This window comes from Tachypleus tridentatus, chromosome 9, assembly GCF_004210375.1.
Source record: "Tachypleus tridentatus isolate NWPU-2018 chromosome 9, ASM421037v1, whole genome shotgun sequence".
NCBI lineage: Eukaryota > Metazoa > Arthropoda > Merostomata > Xiphosura > Limulidae > Tachypleus > Tachypleus tridentatus.
In genome coordinates this window covers 87,080,275-87,100,028 of record NC_134833.1, presented here as the reverse complement: position 1 = coordinate 87,100,028, position 19,754 = coordinate 87,080,275, and the positions used below count along the sequence as shown (strand labels likewise).

Genomic DNA, 19,754 nt, shown 5'->3' with positions numbered 1-19,754 from the left:
GGGATGTAGAAAAGGTTTTGTTCTCTGATGAGAAAAAAAATTAACCTGGATGGTCTAGATGGCTTCCAACGTTACTGGCACGATAAGGATATCCCACTGGAGACATTTTCTGCGCAACACAGTGGAGTGCTTTCTGGGGTGATTTCTCCTTCCATGGAACAATGGAGCTTCAGGTTATACAAGGGCGTCAAACAGCAGCTGGCTACATTGGCATGTTGAAGAGAGCATTCTTATTGACTGAAGGCCCTCGCTTTTGTGTAAATGACTAGATCTTTCAGCAGGACAACGCTGCAATCCACAATGCCCGCAGGACAAACAACTGAACCCCATTGAAAATGTTTGGGGGTGGATGGCAAGGTAAGTCTATAGAAATGGACGTCAATTCCAAACAGTGCATAATCTTCGTGAAGCCCTCTTTACCACTTGGAGGCAAAAAGACCAACCTCGGGTAGATGGGCTTATCTCAACTCACCCGGTTTATACTTGAACAAACTTGTCAAGTTAAAGGTGTAACGATGGGGGTGGGGACTTAAGAATTTAAAGTAAAGGTTTTTAGTTCTGTTTAACATCACTAGTTATTACATTAATAAGTTGTAAGTTCTATAGAAATATAGGGTGGTTTTATTTCTATTATAAGAATATAATTTGTTTCAGTGTAGCTTTATTCTACGTTAAGGTTAAGTATAAATATTAAGGGTAGCTGCCTTCTCACAACAGGCTGCAAACAGCAAAAGACAACAAGAGTTCGGAAGTCGTGAGTTCAAGCACCCAACTCTCAACCCTTAAACAATTCTCCTTAGTTTTTGGCGAGTTTTACATCGTCATCGGAATCTTGTCTGATAGATGGAATATTCCTAACATGTTTGGGCATAAAAATTCAAAACTATTTTGAATTTTAGACTCATTTATAGCCTTTATCATCAGGATCCTTCTAATTTATGTAATGTCTTTAATTTCATTTGTTGTATTTTTGGGTTGGACTTGTTTTATTCATTTAAATATTTTGGGTTTGCTGTTTTTAAGCGAGTCCTTTCTTTTGATTTTATTTTGCTAGGCTATTTAAATATTAATTTTCTACACACACAAACATATATATACATATGAAACAGATTGATCACTTAAGTGAATTATGAATGCAGAGCTCATAAGTTTGTGTAATAAATCAAATATATGGTCTGCACATCACATTATGGAAAAGATCATCTCCAGGAGGTAGCGATACCTATAAAAGGACTTGAATATGTATGTTATATGTTTTAAGGCTTTGCCCTTGCATTTCATTCTGATGATTTCTTATAATGACCTTAAATAATCTGTTCCAAAACGTATCGATACTTGACATAAAGTAATTTTACTAAAGCCTTAGTCCAACAAATTACTCAAAAGGTTAGTTACTTAAGCAATCATAAAATGTTCTAATTTTATCAACTTATTCGACATGAATAAAGATTTATAGGTTCAAACATGAGATAACGATCATAAAAAGGCTTGAAATTAATAAAAGTTAACAGTAAATGTACAACTAGAAGATACCAAATGAATGAGAAAAAAATAGATACAGTTAGGATATCTATAATATTCTAGAATACAAATGAATATGAGGCTGAACCTACAGTCACCACAGATGACCATATTTCATAAGTTACTTCACCAGAGAAGGAGCTCCTGGCACCTATGAAGGAAGAATCTGTTATATACATCAAATAGGTCACCTTGAAAATAAGACAGTATACAAAAAAAGGATGAGAACCACGTGAAAACTTTTTCAAGATATTAAAAACACAAGAAAAAGACAGCTGACATTTCATTTTTTAATTATTCTTCTGGGATGGTAATCATATTGGGATCCGAAGCATGGAGATGTATATAATTAACGACAAAGATGTCAACTGAGCACCAGGAAGGACATACATCGCTATACACTCCTCTGTTTTTCCATGAACCAACATATCTGTAACAAATAAAAACACAAAAGTAGAGAGAAGAAAGAGACCATTAATAATTGATGTAGTAACAGAACAAACATCCCAAAGTCTCAGAATGTCTGCAAGTGGTGAACCAAATGTATGGTGTCCACTGGCTTACTTAACTACTGTTTTGTCAATTAGTCAGTTGGAGACTGTCATATAAACCAGGAGTATAGGGCAAACGCTGAATCTATGAGAAGTGTTAATAATTTGACAGTATTTTATTTGCATAAATTCTGTTGAGATTCTACACGGAGTCAATACAAAGATTATGTTATGTGACAGAATAGCTAAGCCCTTCGTGTTGAAAAGGTAACTAGTACGTTAGAACAGCTCATTGAGCACATCATTGTCTTCAAATTCCAAAATTTACCACCCAGGACGTTTTATTAAGTCCTGAATCAAAGTTATTGAGGAATAACCAGGAAAGGGTTTTATAAGAAATATATATCTCTAAGGTCATGCAATAGAACGTTGACAGGCGAACAGATTGTTATAATTGGTTCTCCATGCGGCCTAGCTCAATTCCCCCAAACACTAGAACTTTAGAAAACCAGAGCTTCCTCTGGATCCTGAAATGACTAATTATATTAATTTAAACTTTATTTTAGCTTTGTAATATACTGTTTTAGTAAACTGAGGCTTTTATTTTTCTGTTAAATGTTTTAATTCAGCAATGTTCATAAGCTTCTTTCATTATCTCATATATTCTCAACAAGTATAGTCATATTTCTAAGACTTAAGGCTTTCTTTCGTTAAAGAGTATTTAAAATCAAAGTAATTTTTCCCTTTGTACCTTAATACTAACGTTCAATATAAAATTGAAATTCTTACCTCCCTTCACGCACACACACATACATAAGTACAATTTGGCAGGTATGAAAAGTACAGGTCAAGTACATCAAGAGTCGCTGAACTTAACAAATTAGAATGTGAAAGTTCACATTTGAAAGTTGATTTTGTAATTATCCAAGGTCATGGGAACCACACAAACAGGGGATTTTGACCTTTTCCTTAATTAGAAAATTCACTTAACTCCCAACGTCAAATATATTATCCTCTGTGAATACTTATACTCGGTGACATGGTAGAGACAGTTATAAGGCAAGTTGGTGGTACCATAATATAAATAATAGAGCAGTCGAAGGCTAAGGATGATACGCATCGTAAAGAAAAGTTCACATGTTTCGAAAAAGTAAATACAAAATACGGAAACTTAGAAAACTGTTCTTTAATTTGACAGAAGATTTTGTTAGTGATACAGAAGGAAACAGAAAAATAATAATTAGAATGGCATTATCTTAAAACCTTTGATTGATAATTTGATAAGCCGTATTATTTGTAGAAACGATGATAATATTATTCATGGAATAATAGAAGAAATAGGCACCAAAATCACTGTTTCTAGTAGCATAGGTAATTTCAATAGCTTTAACATAGAATGAAACATTATCGTTGTGGGTAAAATAGAAAATATTTATAAAAGAAAGCAGATGATCAGTTTGAACTTTCACCAAAGAGAATGATATGTCTGCTCTCCAAACATTCATGTTTCCCGATATTCATTCCATGGAAAAAATGTCTATCATGGAAGGCTCTAGATACGTTTCAGCTTCTTATGGAATGTACAATACTTCTTTCAGAACCCAGTTCGTCACAACAGCAGTTCATAAACAAGGAGTTAGCAGGGAATAGTTTGCTGAACCCCAGGAGGCAATTCAAATGAAAACCTTTTCTTTTTCCGACATCTCAAGTTGGTCGTATCATTGAGAAGGGAGGGCAGGCAATTCCAGAAGTGAAACATATAGCTCAGGCAGAGATAGAAGTACCTGAATAGAGTCAAAGCATCCAAACTGAAACAAAACTTCCTTCCATATCATATATTGGTAAAAACTTCATAAACTTATAGCAGTACCACCTAAATCTCTTCATACCACCCAGACCAACTAACCATTTATTATAAACAAACCTTTTTCCATAATAAAGCTGCCACACTTTGATTGAAACTGATAAGGAGTGCTATGAAAGAAACTGAAACTCTGTTGAAGTGCTTTAAACAAAAGAGAGATGTTGTTAAGGATTTTGGGGAGTATATGTGTTTCGTCTGTAATATTATGTAAAGGGTTGATTTAGTTACAGACGTTCTTATATTATCTGAATCTTTATTTTTACAAGTAATTAATGTGTTTCTTTCTTTCTAGAGCAAAGTCACATTGGGCTATCTGCTTTGTCCATTGCATGGAATCGAACTACGAATTTTAGAATTTCAAGTCCATATAATTACTGCTGTCCCACCGGAGAACTAATTGATGTGACCTCCTTATTCTTTTTGTAATATCAATTTAAGAAATTAGGTTGACAACCTAAATTATAAATTCTGTATGCAATTGGACTGGCATGAGATGATGGTTAGGGCGCTAGACTCTTCTGCGTTACGAGTTCGAATCTCTTCACCAAACATACTCGCTCTTTCAGTTATGTGATGATAATCCCACTATTCCATTATTGTAGTCCACGAATTAGCGATGGGCGGTGTTGACTAACTCTCTTCCCTCTAGCCTCGCTCTTCTAAATCAGGAATGGCAAATAGCATTTGAGTAGCTACTCGCGAAAATTCAACACAGAAATAAACAAAATGTTGGAATTTGATTATAACTTACTTTATATTTTACCACAGACAATTTAGACTGTTTTCAGAATTTATAGTTTTAGCCTAAATAGAAGAGTTACTTTCGACTTTAGCGCTGCAAGATAAGAATCATTATATCTTTATATATATTTACAAATGTGTCAGGTTTAACTATGGAAAACCCATAAAGTTTTATTCTTATAAAATATGCCATACTAGTTATCTTGTTTCATAATTTATTATAAACGTATTGGATTAAACCTATTTTGTAAAAGTTTGTGCCATTACACGTGTAAAACATTTTTAACTAGCGAAGAAGATTTTCTCTTTTAAAAGTAACGCCCCCAGTGGTACAAGGGTTAAAAAATAAAGTAGGGAGAAGCTACTATCGTACAACCCTCCGAGTCAGCTCCCCGTTTTCTGGCTTTTCCGATGACTCCACCTCAGCTCGAAAGTTACCTTTCCAGCGACGAACCGCCAACCATCGAACTAATCCCACATTGTCAACACCTAACCTCATCTCTCGCTAAAGAGAAACAAAAGTTTCTGAACGCCCCTGGTTGTCTCTCAAGCCCCGAAGCAAGACTGGATTGGTACAGCGCCATGTTTATGGACGTATACCTCTAGAAACCGGGTTTGGATACCCGTGGTGGGCAGAGTATAGATATCCTATTGTGTAGCTTTGTTTTTAATTCCAGATAATCAAATATTTTAAAGTACGGGTATTTTGGTTATACGGTTGCGGAAGGCAAAATAACATTATCATTTAGTTTATCACTACTTATTTCCAGACACTAATTTCTATTCTGTATGTTACTGTAATAGCAATCGAGAATGGTAAACTGATTAGACTTACAAAGCTTTGACTTTAAAGGAATAGTTTTATGACTGATTACTTAGGAGGCAGAACTCGCGATTTTCGAAATAATTTGGTTTAAGTTTCCTTAAATAAACACATATTTCCAAAATCTTATTTTAATGCGCTATTCCTATTATTTGTGTCTGCTCTTTCTTAATTATTTCGCTAAGCAGTCTGTTAGATTTACAGAAGTTAGCTACGATTTGTTACTTCTTTCGCTGTGCAAGCAGTTAGGTTTACGAGGACTTTCAATCTCTCGGTTTGTAACAGAGAAGGTGAGACTGAAGGAGCATGCTCAGATAGTTTAAGGAAACACTTAGGTGAGGTATGAGTGTTTAAAAGGAGTTTTAAACAGAAGAGGAGTCTTCTTTTTCTACGACCGTATCTTAACCTTCAGTTTCAGATTTTTGATCTGATATAACACAGGTTCGTATAGTGTTTTTCTCTATTTTTCATAGATAGGTGAACAGACACGAGATGATAATTTTAACATTTTCCACCCATTTAATTCTTACTTATAACACATGTTTAATTAAGATTAATACGAATATATTGTTGTAGCAATGAAGATAAACTGGACAATATCGTACAGATACCTCTAACAACGTACAGTACACCATGAATGACCTTGCAGAGAGCAAAGTGGTACGAAAACCAAGTAGCTGTCTAATCCCTAACATGGTGAGTTTTTGATCAATTTTTGCAAGAAACATGCTTGTTTTTAATCTGGATCACAGGAAATAATGTTTGATTCTTATGTTATAGTCTGTAGTTGAGAATGATTACACTAAATAAACATAACGAAAATATTATATAATTTGTTAGCTTTGAAAAATAATGTTATTGTAAAGAGTGAAGTCATAAAACACAATAAAGGGCAAAAATACCCCCATATGTGAATATGTTAAACCATAAAAATACAAAAAACGAAATTAGTGACTATAATCATGTGTTTTATTGGGTATCGTATAATAATCATGAAAGTTGTTTAAAGTACTTTGATTCAATTTAATTTAGAATTCAGTCATATTCAGTTACAATAACAATGTAAGAGAGCATAATTTATATTTGAACTATTAGATTAGTCTAAAGACAAAACAGGAAGAGATGTATGGAAATATAACTGTGGAAATAAATTATTTTGAATTTCGGGCAAACCTACTCGACGGCTATCTGGTGTAAGACTAGAGGGAAGGAAAGCAGCTAGTCATCACCACCAACCGCCAACTCTTGGGCTACTCTTTTACCAACGAATAGTGGGATTGACCGTAATATTATAACGCCCCTACGGCTGAAAGGGGGAACCATGGTTGGTGTGACCGGGATTCGAACCTCTCGACCCTCAGATTACTAGTCGAATGCCTTAACACTTGGCCATGGCGGGCCATGTGGAAATAAATAATAGAATATTCCAAATAAAAAACATGCAATAATTAAAAACGTAAATACTGTAAATAAGTAGTGAACTGAATCGTAATGAGAAATGAAAATATAACAACACAAAATTAAAATAGGAAGCTAGTTCAATACTGATTATTATAATAAAGAATATCTTGTCGTTTACAATTGTCAAAATATAAAACATTCTACATATTTTGTCATTCTTTTTATTTGATCTTTTTTCTTGAAACGATATCCAACGAAGCATAATGAAAGTACTTACCTTAGGAATAATGTCAGAAAAAGTTAGTATACTTTATCCTAAAATTTAAAGACAAAATAACGTTATCCCTTTTCCCGTTATCTTATTACATTATCTAATCCACTTATACATAAGCTTAACACTGTGTGTGTGTGCTTTCTTATAGCAAAGCCTCATCAGTCTATCTGCTGACTTCACCGAGAAGAATCAAACCCCTGATTTTAGCGTTGTAAGTCCGTAAACGTACCGCTGTACCAGCGGGAGACAACTTAACACTAATTTTGAATAACTGAAACATTTATAAAATCTTTGCGTGTTTGTAGTTAACCGCAAAAGCTACAGAGTGGAATATCTGTGCTCTGCCCACCACGGGTATCGAAACCTGGTTTAGAGAGATATAAATCTAAAGATATACCGCTGTGCCACTAGGGTGAGGCTAACGCTTTGTTATCATTAATTATAGTCACCACATTACTAAAGAAATGTGTTCATCCAATCATTGAATTAAGAAAACTGTTATTATATAATATGTATACTTCGTTGATTTTACTCGTTTATTGTCATCAGAATAATTCAGTTTAATAAAATTATAAGATATACATTATATTTTGATTTTAAATACATATTTCAAGTTTAACACATAGATTCAATCACTTTTCATTGTTATTGGTTTGGAATACTCATCAGAACTGAAGTTTTCAGAGTGCAAAAATATATTCTAACTCATTTTAATCATCTCAGAAATCTGTGCTAAAGGCATATATTAGTAATAAAACAGGAAGTTAAAAGTTGCTAATTCGTTTAACATTTCTTGCTAGAAAATGTTTGTTATTAAACAGTCTTTTGATGCTTGATAGTTAAGAATATGCTTAAGTTTAAAAAGTGTTTTCTCCAGACTTATAGAATGTAATTTTTGAAATATTATTTTTTCACAGTTTCCGTAATTATTCCAAGAACTTTCTACTATTAGTGAAAAAAGAAATCATAGTGCACTAACAGGAGGATACTGTACTACATTATTTTAATATTCTGTATGAATATACTTCCTCGTTGACAGACACGTGCGCCACTAAATTTACACATTTTTGTCAGTTAACAAAGTGTTAATCATTTTGTTATTCATAGCTCAACAAAATTCGCATTTGTAGTTATTTTATTTTTAGCTTTTCTCTAATTTTGTTTCAAAACTTGAGACTACAAATTAAAACAGCATTCTGTGTTTTCATAATTTTGCTGAACGTGGTTTCGATACCTGTAATGAACAGAGCACATTTAGCCCATTATGTGGCTTTGTGCTTAAATGCAGCAATCGAATAAATTGTATTATATCAGGTTAGAAGAAAAATTCAAATTAAAAAGCGATTTCACTTTCTTAAGAAAAAACTATATTATCATTGACTAGAAGTCTGTAATATTCCCGAATATTCAGTTTGTGTCAAAGAACTTGTAAGATTATATTACAGTGTGATGTAATTTTCTTGGTGTTAATTCGGTAAATGCTTTGAAGTTAAAACTACGTATTGATATGACTAACCTCAAGCATCATATTTAGAAGATTTTTAAAAATGTAATTTACAGCAAACTACATTCTATTTTAGTATATATTTTAACTGGGTTACTGTCTACACCTAGATACGTTTTCTTTAACATATGTTATTTGTTGAGTTACATTATACTTGTAGTTACATTTAATCTTAGTATGCATTCTTTGCTGGGTTACTCTCTACACGTACACAGTAGCACAATGGTATATCTGTGGACTCACACCTCTATAAACCTGGTTTCGATACCCGTGGTGGTCAGATCACAGATAGCCCATTGTGCAGCTTTGTACTTAATTCCAGGCAACTAACTACACTTTACTATAGTTTTTTTTAGTATACATTTTTTGCTGGGTTACTCTCCACACTTTGCTCCGTTTTATTTTAACACACATTCTTTACTATATTAATTGCTATCCATGCTACATTTGTTTTGTTCTCAGTTTTATTCTGGAATACATCCTACTCCCTGTCACTTCCTTTTCTCGGACTATTTCTTTCTGGGTTATGACATTTGCGCGCTACATTATTGTAACTTGCGACCTCATTTGTCACTTTTCGAGGACAATTAATGAATCGTTTTGAAAGATAGTCTTCTCTGCTTCTTTAAAAGAAAAGCGAGTCAAGATTAGTTTCTGCGATACGTTAAAGTGAAAAAATGTAAAAATTTATTTTATAATGAAAAACATTGCACCAAATATTTTTAAGCGTATATTTCAGAATATTAATACTCTAGTAAATTCAGGCCTGTCAACACACACTATCAGCTCATTATAAAGCTTCACAGAAGTTAAATGTACCTTTACTGTAAATTAATCTTCAAATAAAAACCTTTAGCAAAGTTTCACAGATGTTAACTTAAAGGTGTAGTTATTGTTAACTGATCTATAAATAACAGTTTATTACAAAGTATCACAGACATTAAATGTGCGTTTATTGCCAGTTATTTTATAAATAACTACTTTTAGCAAAGCTCACCAAGTTAACATCTATTTATAGCTACTTTCTATTTTTAATACACATTCTTTGCTGGGTTACAATCTACTTCTTGACATATTTTTTAGTATACATTCTTTGGTAGGTTACAGTGTACTCCTTCTTAAATTCCCTTTTAGTATGCATTCTTTCTTGAATGACTGTTTACTTTTTGTTACATTTTCTTTAACATAAATTATTTGCTGGATTGCAATGCATAACATCACGTTTCGGAGCATCTGTAAGTCCATCTCGGCTGTTCCACACTCTGAACTAAATTAACTTTAAAACCAACAACAACCTAAAATCAATCCTCATGATTCATGTACCTACTAATATTGTTCTTAAACTCATTTAAATTTTCTTCCTCTACAACATCTGAAGACAACCCATTCCAAAGGCCAACCACCTTCTTAGAAAAATAAAACTCTCTGAAGATAACTCCCACCATGCCAAAACTTATATTTACATTCTATAGTCCCACTATTCTTAATTTTAAATATGAAAAAAGATAATGCAATAACACTTTGAATTACCTTTACAATCTTAAACACCTCAATCAGATTTCTCTAACTCTTCATCTTTCAAGAGAAAACAGTTTGAGAGATTTCAACCTCTCCTCATACGATTACACCTACCTACATCCCAGTCACCATTTTAATAACCCTTTGCTGAATCATTTCCAACAATTCAATATCTTTTCTAAGGTGAAGGGCTCAAGACTGAACACAGTATTCTGAATGTAACCTAATGAATTAACCTATACAATGTAATTATAATCTCTTTAGACTTGTATTCAATATTTCTGTAGATACAACCTAATACCCTATTCGCTCTACAACTAGCAAAAGCACACACTGATTAAATGACTTTAGAGATTGAATATTACACCAAGGTCACTTTCTTTCACAACGTTGTTAAGGTTATTCTCATTCAAATTATATTAACCCACATGCATCATCTTACATTTATTATATTTAAAACTCATGTGCTATATATTTGCCCAACTCGCTAAATGATTTAAATCATTTTGTGAATCAGAAGAATCCTCTTCATACCTAGCAACAACCAAGCCCTTATAATGATTTGCAAATTATAATAATTTATGTCATTTATGCCATTGACGTGAATCAAAAAGAGTAAAGGTCCTAAGACTGAGCCTTGAAGTACTTTACTTGTGACATTAATACAGTCTGACTGAACTCTATTTGTAGCAACCCTCTACTTTCTTCCATCCAGCCACTCTTCTATTCAATTTGCTAACTCATCTCCCATACCTATAGCGACAAATGTTTTGAAAGCATTTTATGTGGCACTTTGTCAACTGCTTTTTTGACAAAAGGTCAGCACGACAGACAGTTTAGTTTTGAAATGTTTTGTAGTTTCTAAAACAAAGAAACCTGGATCACATGCCCCTCATGTTTCATTTATAATAATATATTTGGATAAGTATATACGACAGATATTACATTGATATATATGACAGTATTTTATAAACAAAAGAGCTTTCTAAAATGGCATATTAGTATATCTCGAAGTTTTGTTTCCAAATATTTCAGTATGGCTGTTAAATATGTAATTTTACATAGGCTGTTAAACATATGATTTTACATACATTTATTAATACTTTTATATTGGGTTATGATAAAATATGAGTTTTCTATATAAAATAGAGGTTTGCCTGCGTGTACTTTGCTATTAGTGTCTTAGTTTCAGACAGTCTGACAGTTCTGGTGTTTTAAATGATAGCCTTGATAATATGCGTATGTGTGGTTAGTGACGTCAATATCTCCAATATATATATTTGATCACGTGTTATCACAAACACCTGTATATATCTAAGATATCAAATACAGGTTCGTTAGTCTTATGAAGTCAGAAACGACATGTAGTAATTTGTATGTGTATTTCATGATAAACAGCCTGAAGACTGTGGTATTTTAAATATTAATAATCAATAACTCGTTCATTTAGCTTATATATGATTTGTGAAATAGTGTTCCACGGAACATTGTCTGAAACAAGCTATGAAAAGTTTTAAAATATGTTCCATATTTTCGCAAGTTTTATGTACGTTTCCCAGTGATAATTGGTTGTATAGAAATTAAACAAACACAGTAAGTCAATCAGTTATCATTTTTATTACAGATAATAAATTTTAACAAAATGAAATCTAAGCATTAATGGTTTGTACTGTCAGAGTATATTGTTAAAATACTATGGTGATAATAATATGTGAAAGTCTGCTTTGTAAAACATGTATAAATTATTTTGTGAATATTAGTAAAAGTGTTATTACCTACAGAAATGCGTTGTTTGCATGGCAAATGTATATAAGTGTGTTTTGTTAAAGATTGCTTTTGACATTTTATTACATTACAGAACATCTTTAATCACTTGTTTAAGATACAATCCTTTTAATGACGAATTAATTATAAATGAATTAGTGTTAAGTGTCCTTTTAAGGATGAATTAGTTAACTAGTGAATCAGCATTCACTATCCTTCTTAGAATTTCTTAAATAATTAGTGTGATTAGTTTGTTAGTTAGTTAGTTATCACCATTAGATTCCATCAAGGAACATAGGGCCGCAATCGCTTGCGGATTCTTCAACAGGTATTTAGGTGAGTAGGTTGTTAGCCCACTGCACCGAGCCGTCCCTAATTTAGTAGTGTAAGACTAGAGGTAAGGCAGCTAGTCATCACCACCCACCGCCAACTCTTGGGCTACTCTTTTACCAACGAATAGTGGGATTGACCGTCACATATAACGCCCCACGGCTGGGAGGGCGAGCATGTTTGGCGCGACGCGAGCGCGAACCCGCGACCCTCGGATAACGAATCACACGCCTTACGCGCTTGGCCATGCCAGGCCAATTAGTGTGATTAGGGTGATTTAATTATAATTATTTTAATGAATCACAGTTAAACCTCATTTTTATGATGATTTAATTAATTAATTTAATGATTTATTTTTGTTGAGAAATGTATTGTATGAGTCATGGCTACCTATAATGGCGGCCTAAAAAAAACACTTTCTCCACTTTATGACATAATCATTTATTATGGCGGCCTAGCAACGTGTCACTAACTTCGAACTATGACCTCTCCATCTTTGACGACGCCACACGTACGCAAACACACACATACTTTTGTGTTACAATATAGCTTCAAACAGTGTGACACCCTCTAATGCCAAAAATTGAAACTACGACCTCGTAAACTTTGATGGCATCACCCTTCCCCTGACGCAGCTAATCAGCGCGAGGCTGCATCCTTCAGCCGCAATACTCCCTTTCTTACTGCTGATATACACTGATGGCCAAAATCTTAAGGCCAATGAACATAAAGAAAAAATATGCATTTTGCCTTGTTAGACTCAAACACTTATTTGAGTAGAGCTCTAAGGTTGAAAATAAGGAAAGAGAAAATAAAAATAAATTTTTTTTTAGCATTTAATAGAGAAAATGTGAACACTATGAAATTAGCCTAAATACTAGCTGGTCAAAAGTTTAATACCATACCAAAAAGAAGTCCTAAACAGGGTAGGAAATGCCCAATAAGAGGTCTCAGTAGTGAGTTGCACGGCCGTCATTGCGAATAACTTCAAACATTCGCTTTGGCATAGTCAATATAAGCGTTTGCAGAAGGCTGGCTGGAATGTTATTCCAAGTGGTGAAGATGGTTTCACGAAAATCATGCACTGTTTGGAATTGACGCCCATTTCTATAGATGTCCCTTGCCATCCACTCTCAAACATTTTCAATGGGGTTCAGTTCAGGCGAACACGCTGGATGGTCCAAAAGAATCACGTTATTCGCCATGAAAATGTCCTTTGTCCTGCGAGCAGTGTGGATTACAGCGTTGTCCTGCTGAAAGATCCTGTAATTTCAACACAAGCGAGGGCTTTCAGTCAATAAGAATTCTCTCTGCAACATACCAATGTAGCCAGCTGCTGTTTGACGTCCCTGTATAACCTAAAGCTCCATTGTTCCATGGAAGGAGTAAGCAGCCCAGATCATGAAGGAACCTCTTTCACTGCGTCGTGTAGAAAATGTCTCCGGTGGGATATCCTTATCGTGCCAGTAATGTTGGAAGCCATCTGGACCATCCAGGTTAAATTTTTTTCTCATTCTTCTACTTTTCTACGTCCCATGTTTGGTGCTTCTCAGCAAAGTTTAACCGAGTTGTTTCGTGGTGTAAAAGGAGACGTGGCCTTTGAAGACGTTTACGGTTTTTAAAGCCTTTCTCGTAGATGCCGTCTTATTGTTCTTGAGCTGCATTCTGTGTCCGTAAGGGCCTTAATCTGGTTCGACGATCGGCTGGTGTTTTGCCGGACAACCCGTCGAATCCTCCTGCTCAACGTCGGCGAAATTTTCTTGGGCCGACTATATGAAATTCTCGTTCCGTATCCCTTGGGGTCGTTTAAGATCTTTGCAACAGCAATTTTACTACGCCTAATCTCACCAGCGGTGGCACATTGAGAAAAACCTTGCTTTTGCAGCTCGACAATTCTGCCACGTTCAAACTCTGTCAACCTTTTAGCCTTTGCCATGTTTTTACTCAATGTAAACCAGAAGATGTCAGTGGGAGGTGTTGACAACGCTAATGCTTGAACACAAATGACTAAATTTCGTTACGTGTTTACCGATTAAAGCTTCGTTTCAGTATGGTATTAAATATTTGACCAGCTGATATTTAGGCTAGTTTCATAGTGTTCACATTTTCCCTATTAAGTGCTAAAAAAGTTTTTTATTTTCCCTTTTCTTATTTTCATCTTTCGAAGCTCTACTCAAATAAGTGGTTGAGTCCAACAACGCAAAATGCATATTTTTCTTTATGTTCCTTTGCCTTAAGATTTTGGCCACCAGTGTATACACATATGTATCAGCGTATGTGCAGTCTATGCTTTTATACACTAAGACCGACATATATATATAAATGTGTGTATAATCTTATTAAAAACATCGTACACTTATAATAAAGTTTTATTTATTACCTATTCAGCCATTCTAAACAGTTAGTATTTTATCAATATTTAATAAACTTTAAAAGGCTTATTTTCTTTCCCTTGCTATATCTGAACATTATAACTTCCCAACTTTTGATATGATTTAAAGGTGTATCTTTTGAATGATTGGTGTAACCTACTCGAGAAGATGCGTGTTCAACATTTTTAATAAAATAAAACTTATATTTCCAGAAATTTATTTGTTTAAAGATATATTTTCTAAATGCTTGGAAACTAAAATAATTTCTTCCCAAAATATTAATATTTCCAGTGTTTATTGTACTTGAAATGAAATAGTTTTAATGTAATTGCTCATAATTTGGTAAAAGTAGACATATAGTGATTCAACACCCTCATTTCCATTTCATTATTGGGACAAAATACTTCCTGACAGCTGTAAAACACTGTCAACACGTATGTCCAGTGGTTGCTATACCTAGGAACATATTTTCGAATGGTTGGTATCCTTAAGAAGAAATAGCCTACTAGCAATTGATGTATTTGACATGAATTATCTTCCTAAAAGTTGATATACTTGGCACAAAGGATCTTCCCAGCAGTTGTTATACTTCACGATATATCACACTTTTCAAATGGCTGGTATCATTCAGACAACGTATCTTCGCAACACACTTTTTTTTTGAGATAATATGGTTTCCTAACATTTTATGGAAATAAAGCTCCTTTTTTCTTCTCTTGATATGGTGTTGAGGCACTTCTATATGGTCAGTCAATACCACTTTTACCAAAAGTGTCCAGAGCTTAACATAATATTATGTTGAGGTCTATATAAAGCAAACATGATCTCAAGCTACAGAAAGTCGTTTGTGTACTTACATTATGAAACAAATAGAATGTGATAAAATAGTTACTTTGAATATTTTCTTATTCTTTTTACATTTCAATCTTTTCTAGTAGAATGCCTTGCGACCGTATTTGGTACCATTGTTTTCAGGCCAACGTTAAAGATTTTTTTAGAGATTCCAATACTTGTTAATGAATGTTTTGCTATTTCTTCCTAACTAACCATTAAAGACAGATCTGAGACTCTCAGTACTTACAGAATTGGTACTATTTCGTGCTCTGTAAAATTATTTTCTTCGAATCATGCCCGATCAGTTTTCATTTCTTCACAAACATATTTCAAACCATACCAATTATCTAACTCTCTCTGTGTGTATTAAACTGAAATAATTTAAAAATACTTAAACATAAGTGACACATTACATCTTTTTTTTAAATATGTTTACTAATTTAAAAAATAATTCAACATAAGTGGCACATTACGTCTTTTTAAATATGTTTACTAATTTAAAAAATAATTCAACATAAGTGACACATTACATCTTTTTTTAGATCCGTTTACTAATTTAAAAATACTTCAACATACGTGACACATTACATCTTTTTAAATATGTTTACTAATATAAAAATAATTTAACATAAGTGACACATTACGTCTTTTAAGATCTGTTAGCAACTTTAAAAATACTTCAACATAAACGACACATTATGTCTTTTTAGGTCTATTTGCTAGTTTAAAAATTCTTCAACATAAGCAACACGTTACATCTTTTTTAGATCTGTTTACTGATATAAAAATACTTAAGCATAAGTGACACATTACATCTTTTTTAGATCTGGTTACTACTTTAAAAATACTTAAACATAAGTGGCACAGTACATTTTTTTTAGATCTGTTTACTACTTTAAAAATACTTCAACATAAGTAATACGTTACTTCTTTTCTTTAGATCGGTTTACTAATTTAAAAATACTTCAGCATAAGTGACACATTACGTCTTTTTTATATCAGTTGCCTAATTTAAAAATACTTAAATGCAAGTGACACATTACATTTTTTTAGATCAGTTTACTAATTTAGTTTTTCACTGGCTGTTCGCCTCTAAACTTTCTCTTACTATTTGTTTTTATTCTGTGATTAAGTTACAGAGATGATTGTTAGAATAAAAAGCTAAAATACTATACGTTATGTTTTATTCTTTCATTGCATGAATCAAACATACCTTTCTAATACTAATTTGTTTTTATTTTTTTACGAAAAAAATGTTATTTCTTTCGTTGAAGAAAACTCTCGTAAAGTTGTAGTTCAGAACTTTTTATTTAATAATTTTATATGTTTATATAATTTCAACCCAATAATCAATTTTGTAAATTTAAACATAAATATTAATTTTTATTTCACAAATTTGAGAAGTGTAACGCATTTACTTTTATACATTTATTTGAATATCTATGTTTGTTTCTGTTTAATGCATTAATGTATGTTCTTAAATGTGTATTGCGCAAGTTCCGCCTGTTCTCCAAATTTGTAGAAGATTCTCGAGAGTAAGAATCAACAATACACGTTTTACGAAAGCACTAGCGTATCCTCGAATATTATCGGGCTAAGTGAACTTTCGAGACTTTAGCCTAAAATTTATAAATCGACGCGGCAAGACAATTTATAGAATATCGTTTGGTCGCTACAATCAGTATACTACAAGTCTTGGAAGATATAATTGTGACAAACGCTTATTAATCGGAAAACTACAGATATTTGTTGAGGAACGTTTATAAATATTTCAAACATCACGCACCGTTCAACTTCAGAGAATTAACTTCGGATGTTAGTATTTCTACAAAGATATCGCATACTTCAGCAAAAAATCTTACGTGTAAAGAATAGAGCAAGCTAGCATTCACGTCAAGTGAATTGTATCTGTGTGTAAATACGAAAGTTATTTGCTTCTCGTGGACTTGAACCGTCGATAAAATATTCAGTTCCAAAAAAGATATAAGACTAAATATTGTTTGTGAGTTTATAAAATTTTTGTGTATAAATAATAATTTGTAATAATCGTTATTATAAATTATATTGTCGTTTGCATATTAAAATATATTTGTGTTAAAAAAAGAAAATTATGCGTGTCAGTCTTCTTGGCAAGTATAATAAAGTTTATACATATTAACATTTAATTAACTTATAAATTGAAATTTTAATTTCCAGTTATTTAAAATCGTAATAAGTAGCATACGTAACATAATACGAGGTCTGTTCAAAAAATACGCGGACAGATGTCATGAAACAAAATGTACTGTATTTAGAAGTTACAGGTCTGGGACCCCTTTAAAGTACTCTCCTCCCCAACGCACACACTTATCCCAACGGTGTTTCCACTTGTTGAAACAGTCCTGGCACGCTTCTTCTGTAATGTCCTCCAGCTCCTTCGTCGCATTTGCCTTAATCTCGGGAATCGTCTCAAATCATCTTCCTTTCAAGGGTCTTTTGAGTTTGGGGAACAAGGAAAAATCGCAAGGAGCAAGGTCAGGTGAGTAGGGGGGGTGGAGAAGAACAGTGATCGAGTGTTTGGCCAAAAACGCACGAGTTCTGAGGGCTGAATTTCGCAGCAACGCGGTGCATCTTCAATTTTTCGGTCAAAATCTCGTAACAAGATCCAACTGATATCCCACACTCTTCAGCAAGCTCCCTGACAGTCAGACGTTGATTTGCCCGCACCAGGGTGTTGATTTTGTCGACGTGTGAGTCGTCAGTTGACGTGGAAGGACGTCCAGGACGCTCATCATCTTCAATGGACTGTCGACCATCCTTAAAACGTTCATGCCACTTGAAACATGCCGTACGCTTCATAGCAACATCACCGTAAGCCGTGTTAAGCATAGCAAAAGTTTCAGTCGCAGATGTTCCAAGTTTAACACAAAATTTCACAGCAAGTCGTTGCTCCTTCAGGTCATTCATTTTGAAATCCGCCAAGTGAAAAAATCGCACTTCACTTAAAACCGCGTAGCTAATACGCAAATAAAGATATCTGCAATCGGGAAATGGCGTCGTAATCAGCTGATCTGTGCGAACCTAGCGACATCAAGCGGATTCCCCTGGAACCAACTGGAGCCGCGCAATTCAAACAGTCCGCGTATTTTTTGAACAGCCCTCGTAAATCGGGAACTCGTCCGAGATAAATTATAATACGCAACAGAAAAGACTTCACGTAGGTGAGTATTGCGTTCTGTCCTTAGGTAATCCTTGTCATACAAACGTGTTCACTACAGGATCTGGAAACGGGTACTATATTTTAGCCTCTTCTAAAGAGAGTTCTACTGACGTAATAATATAAACCAACCAACTTTATTTGGTCATAAACTTGAAAACCATGACAAGTAGTCTCTCTTAGCGTGGCACATGTGTCTTTTTTTTCAGACATGAAACCAGTAAATAGGTAATAACACTCAAGTGACAGCCTCGACAACATGAAACGGAGATTCCCGTGAGATTGCGTTCTTGCTGAAATCATCCATTTCTGGCTTTCTTAAACCATGAATAGTTGGATTATTTCAAGTTAATCCCACGGATCTGTATGGCACGTGACAATTTCTCGAACTTATATTGGTCAGTTCTTGTAAGCCCTGACAGTAAAGTTGTTGTTTTTTATCAGATCTCGTGTATTTACTTATTATTCAAAATGCAAATTTCCTGGTTTGTTAAAATTCGAATAGTTTCTTGTATAACACGTAGAGACGAACGGGGAAACAAGTGGATATTGTAAGAAGCTACCCAATATTTGGCGTAATTTTTTTTTCACTTTTCAAAGATATTGAATCTCATGGATTCCTTAGAAGTTAAATGATGTATTCCTCGAAGTAAAGTAAATAGTAAAATATACTACAGTGGAGTTACTTTGGTATATAGTTACCAGAATACTACATCAAAGAGAAATGGTAAAATTTTGTCTAGAATGCTTTACGACAAGGTTTGAGTTTTTAGAAATTGCTGCCATAAATGACATATTCCGACAATTATTTCTCAAATACAAAAAAAATATTTATTTTACAATTTATTTCTCTTTATTAATACAGTGGCAAATTTATAGAGAGTGGGTGGCTAGCTACCCTCTTTTTGTATAAAAATCTGCCACTGTAACAGTAGCAACAGTATGATAAAAAAAATCACAGAATTGTTTGTTTCCTTTTGTGATTTTTTTAGCGCAAAGACATCTGATCCTAAATTAGAAACTGATATATTATAACTAAATTTTTACGTGATTAACATACATCTTGGCAAAATATTTTACTAAACTTCGAAATTGTGCAGGCAGTTAGAATTTTTGTTTAG

The 19,754-nt window shown here is 33.6% G+C and overlaps 1 long non-coding RNA gene across 1 annotated transcript in view; it reads left to right on the top strand.

The window, feature by feature from the left end:
- The window catches only part of LOC143225687 (uncharacterized), a 52,923-nt gene extending 34,003 nt beyond the window's left edge, over nucleotides 1–18,920 (top strand). The window contains exons 2-3 of the long non-coding RNA XR_013013984.1: nucleotides 6,017–6,136; nucleotides 18,843–18,920. This is a non-coding gene — a long non-coding RNA (uncharacterized LOC143225687). The remainder of the gene's footprint in view (nucleotides 1–6,016; nucleotides 6,137–18,842) is intronic.
- Nucleotides 18,921–19,754: the final 834 nt, after the last annotated feature.